Source organism: Limanda limanda, chromosome 20 (assembly GCF_963576545.1).
Source record: "Limanda limanda chromosome 20, fLimLim1.1, whole genome shotgun sequence".
Classification (NCBI taxonomy): Eukaryota; Metazoa; Chordata; class Actinopteri; order Pleuronectiformes; family Pleuronectidae; genus Limanda; species Limanda limanda.
Genome location: NC_083655.1, coordinates 20,162,519 through 20,169,498, shown reverse-complemented (window position 1 = coordinate 20,169,498; position 6,980 = coordinate 20,162,519).

The following is a 6,980-nucleotide window of genomic DNA, read 5'->3' as shown; positions in this document are numbered from 1 at the left end:
TTGTAATCAACTGCCACCACGATCCACGATACCTATGAATACATTTTTCAAATGAGAGCAGACATCACTTTCTCATATTGGGAGTATACGTGCGTAAATATCTGAACGTTATGATTGGCTTGATAATATTTAGCCCTCTCTGGTAAATGGATATAGTCCCAGGTTTAATTTATATAGCACTTTAACTATTACATACTTTGCACTGCCATCGAGAGCAATTTCGGGTTCAGTATCTTGCCCACGGATGCCGACTGGAGGACCCTGGTATCGAACCAACAAGCTTTTGGTTAGTGAACGACCCTCTCTACCTCATGAGGCACAGACACCATGGAATAGAAAAACCTGATCCTGAATAGAAAAGCCATTAACATCATGCATTTCTGCCTCACGTCATAACACTTAGGAAACCATTTAAATCTGTGTGCTGTATGTTTGTGCACTGGAGTTCTGCACAATGGCTGGAAACCACTGTCATTAGACCTCATATCACTGTTCACTATTTTCTATTTAACCCAATCGATAAGTGTTGGAATTCATACTGTCCATCATCATAAAGTCTAGTTGGAAAGCTCCGTCATTTTTGATGCAAAGAAATCACTTTACGTGTCACAGCTCCAAAGTTTCGACACTTGATTATAATGAAATCAATATAAACCTGCCTGGCTTGTACAGCACACACTGACTCATACATTACAAACGTACTTAAAATGTTTGAGAACACCACGTTTATTATTAAATCTGTAGAAATCATCTGTTTGAGCACTACAGGGGCTGTTACACCAAAGAATACATACAAAAGGTGTTCTTTCTTTCCTTGTCCAAGCCCGAAACATCAGCGGGCTCGGCTCAGATGTGCAGGTCGTCCGAGCCACTTATCAAACAAGGTCTAAGGGCTGGACTCCCTCTAGGCCGCCTGCTCCCATTCAAAATGGATGTGCTCACTAAGTCAGCTGAACGAAATAAAATAATAATGCTGAGAGTTAATAATAAATGACCAGACATGGAAGTCAGAGATACAGGACAGACAGGAAGAGTGGAGACTGTAATTGTGCTACCATCATAGAACCTGTAAAATAAAGTAAGAAATGAAACATGAACCATAATTGAACAGTACACCCGTTGGTAAAGAATGGGTTTAGAATAAAATGATTCCTTCTGTGGCAGCAAAAGTCTCACATGTGAATGAAACATTTGTGTTTAGACACTGGCTGGACAAATCAAAAGAAATAACATAAAATAAAATGTAATAGGAGGAAATGACAATGAATTATCCTTGCCTTCAATCGGATTCAGCCTCCTGCCTATACTTTCTACCTGCTGTGAGAGTGTGTGAGTGTCCTACAGGCCCAGTAACCTACAGAGTGGTTACAGTGTCTGGGTACAAAGACAAAGGATGACATGATCTCAGGTGATTCTGGTACCTGCTCTTCTCTGATGCTCTCAGCCAGCAGTGCTCCATCAGAGGCTAAGACACACAGCCGTGTTCTCCAGTCCTCTCCTCTACCTGCTCATTATTCCAGCAGCATGACCTCCTCTCTTATCTCTGTTTTTGTCCTCGTGCTCAATGCAGGCACTTGCATCACAATCTAAAAAGCAGCATCAGACGATCTAAAAGTTACGATTTCATAGACGTGCGGTGTTCCCCTGTGGATCAAACGCACGCCGAATTTCACAGAAGACGCCATTTGAGTGAGTAAGATCCAAATTTTCCCCCGAGGATGTGTGACATCTGCGCGCTGATTGAGGGAAGATTAAATTGTGTGGAATTTTAATAGAGTTTGGCACACAGCAGCGCCGGGGAGACAATACCGAGCCGCATCTCAGGGTAGAGAGCGACAACCTCCAACCAAACCACTCCTGATCTCATGACCTTTCATCCATCACAGCTCTCACACACAGGACCCGGTGAACCAGCAGCTCTCACCTCCACAAAGAACCAGAGGGTCAGCGCCACACCGGCCACCGGATTCCTCATGTCCCCGCCGGGAGGAGGGTGAGAGCCGAGCTCCGCTTCTGGACGAGAGGAGGCGAAGAGGAGGACGAGGAGGAAGAGGAGGAGGAGGAAAGACGCTCCTTTATCACCACGTCCGTTTCATCCCGGTGTCAGAGACGCATCCCATCCAGAGGTCCGACACGGAGTCACACGGTGACAGGACCCCGCAGCCCGGTGACGTTCCCACGGCTCCACGGACACAGATTGACGGTGTGATGGAGTCTGCGTTAGTCTGTGATGCTGCCTGAATCCACGCCCCTTTCCCAGCCTCCCCCAACCCCCGGCCGCCAACACACACATTCACATATGAAATAAGTAAAAATGCTCATTAAAGCAGTAACAGAAAGGATCATACCTGGATAATGCAACTATATTAATATTATTGATCAATGAACAGGTAGAAAAAAACATTTAAAAATTAACAAAGGTGAAGATTAACCTAGTCTAAGTGTAAATAATATTTATAAAAACATAGTAAAGGTGCGTCAGTTTTTTCGTTCTATAACCTGTCCATCTACTTTATTTTGTTATTAGTTAGTTATTTTTCCTGACAGTGTTGCAGAAATGCATGTGTTCTTCACTCTGTCCTGGTTTAGAGGTGGAAATTGGGTCTTTATTATGAGGCTTTCCTTATTTTACAAAATGATGTTATAATGCCAGTTGACCATCTTGTGTAAAAAATCAACAGGATTTTATTCATGTCTTTGTGCAAATGTAACCAAATGATGGGGAATTCAGTATTGCGGCACTTCCCATAGTAAATACTACAATATGTTGAAATAAAGTCTTTTGTTAAATATATTTACGAATGTAGACTTTTCACCAAGCATAATATAAGATTTATTTCTTCTCTGTATTATTGGCTTTCTCAGGATTTCCAACCTCACCCTGACTGTTTTCTCCAGGGGCCTCAGATCAATGTCAGTTCAGCTCATGCAGACCCTTCATGTTACCTCATGTTTCCTTTTGCCATGCTTCTACTCTGGGGTTTCCATGTGTTCACTCTTTCAATGGATGCAATAATGTCCACTGAGGAGGAGATCCCTGTGTCCTTGATCTGAACCCTACTTCATGAGCAAGACACCAACTGTTTGCTTTATTATCAACCCTCTCATCTAACAATACCTGCTGATTGACCGAAATACATTTTTCAGGCAGCTAGATATATATTTACCTCATCAGACATTTACATTTGTATTAATATGGCTGTACATAATAATTATAAAGTATATGTCAACAGTAATTTATAGACATCTGTTTTCTACAAGTTTATAATGATCCTTGTTGTGTATTTTCTCTCTTGATGCTTGTGTGTATTGGTGAAGGGCCTCATACTATCTGTCAGCTGTGGCACTGAAATGGGCTGTTTTACATTCAGCACCATGGACAGCACCTGATCGGACACCGGCAGCTGAGACAGGGGAGACAGATGCTGGGGGGGGGGGGGGGGGGGGGTCTGGAGGTTCCAGCCACTTCTCCAGGAAAACCACTGGGTAATGAGGCCAAAGTGAGATCACGTGATGCACTCTGGCTCCAAAAACAGGGACAGGTAGCACCTTGGTAATAATAGCAGTTACAGTGAGCCATGACAATGTGAGCGTCAGCAGACACAACAGCAGCACAACACCAGGAGCTGGAATCTGAAGCAAGTAGGTGGAGTTCATCATTAATGATACAACAATTTTGATTAAAATCTAATATCCTGACTTTATACTTACGTATCAAAAATCAGACACACCCTGTCTCAAAGATGAGATAAGATAATCCCTTATCAGTCCCACAATTTGCTATGTTACAGCAGTAAAGAAGTCCAAACAATAGACATCAGTTTCAGTAATGATAAGTAAACAAGCAACACTTTTAATACAAGGAAATAATAAAAAACAAAAATTAAATAGAACTAACATATTCAGTGTAAACAGAATATTTGCAGCGTGAGAATATGTATAGTTAAATAGAGCATGAGCCATTGAATTGCACAGACAGAGATGAATATTGCAGAATTAAAAAAGTTAGACCTGCATTTAAAGTGCGGTTTGGTCTGTGGGAGGAATGACTTGCGATACATGCCCTTTAGAAACTTTGGGAGGGGGAATCAGCCTATTACTGAAGGTGTGACCCAGTGCTACGATGGTGTCCTGCAGGGGGTGGGACTGGTTGTCCATCAGAGATGACAGCTTCTCCATCATCCTCCTCTGTCTCACAACCTCCACTGGGTCAAGCGAGTATCCCAGCACCGAGCAAGCCCTCCTAATCAGTTTGTCCAGTCAGCAATTGAAATGCTGCTGCCCCAGCAATAAGATGCAGACAAGTTAGTCCACGCCTTCATTACCTCAAGACTTGATTATAATTTATTATTCTCAGACTCCAGCAGTAAGTCGTTAAAGAATCTGCAGCTTGTCCAAAATGCTACAGCACATGTCCTGACAAGAACCAAGAAGAGAGATCATGTTCTCCTGTATTAGCTTCACTACACTGGCTTTCTGTTAAATTTAGACCAGAATATCTAGGATCGATACAGGATCACACACGTGGAAGGACCGATCTGGGCTCGAGCATTTGCAGAGTGTTGAGTCAGTGGGTTGCTGCCGAGGTGGGAGGTGCTATCCAGTCTTGTGAAATGATTATAGAGTTTCTCCCTGGCAGCAAGACTGAATGGCATGTTTTAGCTGGACCCCCTTCACATACACAAGAATGCTGGTATCTGCCATCATCTTAATGCCCAAAGATCTTGGTTAGAAGTGCTGCCTGTCTAAAAGCTGTGGTTATTACGCTGTGTGAGTCTGTGTTCACTGTTGATTGTTCAGTCAGGTACCTTCATCAGAGTGTGTGTGTGCACGCGTGTGTGTGTGTGTCTGTGTATCCTCTGGGGGAGAGACCCTGGTGTGAGTGTGTGTAGTGATGGAGAGAGTGAATGAAAACATGTAATATAATGAGAGCAATCTGTACCACATGTGTGCTGTGGCATAGGAGGTATTTACTGATTGAAGTGCAATATAAATCATATTTGTTGTTTAAGAGTCAGTGTATATATATATATATATATATATTTGAATACAGCTGGATTGTGACAATGTCAACCCCTTCACTGCATATTCATATGAAATATTAATGTTTTTAAGTGAAATTAAGCCCTGTAATTATTCATTCTGATTAATAAAATTATCAATGCTGACAACATCTTTGATGATTATTCATAATTAGCCAATAATAAAATCTGCTCCTTCCTGTGCACAACACCGGTTTGAGCAGGGTCTGTGTGGAAGAATGGATGTGTGTAAAACAGGAAAAGTAGTGACAAGCTACAATATAAATCAATAGTTTAAATACCAATGATTGGGTGTTCGAACTGAATGTTGAGCAGGTTTTTCATTTTGGCTCCGACAGTATGTTTTCATATGAAAAGAGAAAAAGCTCCCCTGCTCCTCTTCATACAAACTCATGACAGAGCTTCTGTTGGTCTTGTTCTAGCACTGCTCTCTGTTCGACGACTTTGAAATGCCTCACTTTGTTTTCTCTGCTGAGATTTGACTTGAATGTTGCAAAGAAAAGTCCTCCCAGAATGAAAAATATCCCATTTATTTATTTAATAAAACCACGTTCATGTCTTCAACAAAAACGTTGACAGAATTCAAAAAGATTTTATTTGTATAGCACAAAATACATTATCTCAAAGCACTTTACATAGTAAGGATCCACTAAAGGTAACCTCCATCAGAACCATCAGACTCATTGTAGGTGTAGATCTGCCTCGACCGGTTGGGCTGAGCAATGGGGAATAGAGGAGAGGTGGGTGGATAAGAAGGGAGAGATGAGAGAGACCAAGAACAATTGTGTTTGAACCCTCGCCAGACTGGTTGTTAGAATGACACCAATAAGATTGATATTTATAGAAGTAATGGTGTTATTAACCCTCAACAAGAGTAAGGAAAAACTACTAAAAAAACAATTTAACAGGGTAAAAAGAAGGTAGAACCTCAGAGAGAGCCACATGCGAGGAAAGCATCATCAAGATAAAGGTTTTAGCAGCATTGATAAGGGTAAACATTTCGAGGCATAACTGAAGGTCAATGAATTGATGGATTATTGTCAGTAGTGATCTGAGGAGAAAAACTATGTATCAAGCAGTCCTGCTGCAATCATAGTCTATGGTCAGCATCCAGCAAGATCAGGATCCACCATCAAGATCGGATGCCATCATAGTCCACAGTCATTGTCCACTGCCGCCATTAGGATCCATCATGAGCTGCCACCTTGATCGTGGTTCACCACCATTATCAGATGCCACCACAATAAAGGATCCGTCATTATTATCACAATCAGCCAGCAGGATACAGAATCTGCCATACTGGATCCACCATTACGATCACTGATACGCGATCCACAGATTGTAATCCATGAGGTGGCCACAGCTGCGGCCCTGGATCTGCGGACGATATAAGTTTGTTTTTTTCATTTAGTATTACCCTTTTATATTATATATATTTATATCCATCACTCCCTTCAGGATGAATCATTGAAGCCTATTTCTCATCTGTAATCAATTGAAATTAAATTAAATGAAGCCAATCGATCAAATACCTGCAAAAATAATGACATTCCCATCAGCCTGTTGACTGTAACCAGGGAAATCCAGTCGCCCTCCAGCTGTATTCACAATGCTGATGAGGCTGCTACACCAGAGCTGTGTTCTGATATGAAAGTGTAACACAGCCTTCAGCCAATTAGAATTAAGAATCAGGATGTTGTGTTGCTATGGCACAAAGGCGATCTTTGTAGGTAGGACAGAGGGAGAGCAGCAGTGATGCAGGAAAGTCTCCTGGGAGAGGGGGATTAACATGAGGAAGACAGCGGCTGCAAACCATTTTTTGGCCAGTGAGTAAGGAAGGAAAGTCGAACAAAGATTTGTTCCACAACGTACCTACACATGCAGACAGTTTTCCTCCGAAGCCAAAAACATGTCTCGTACAGAGAATGGGTAATTTGA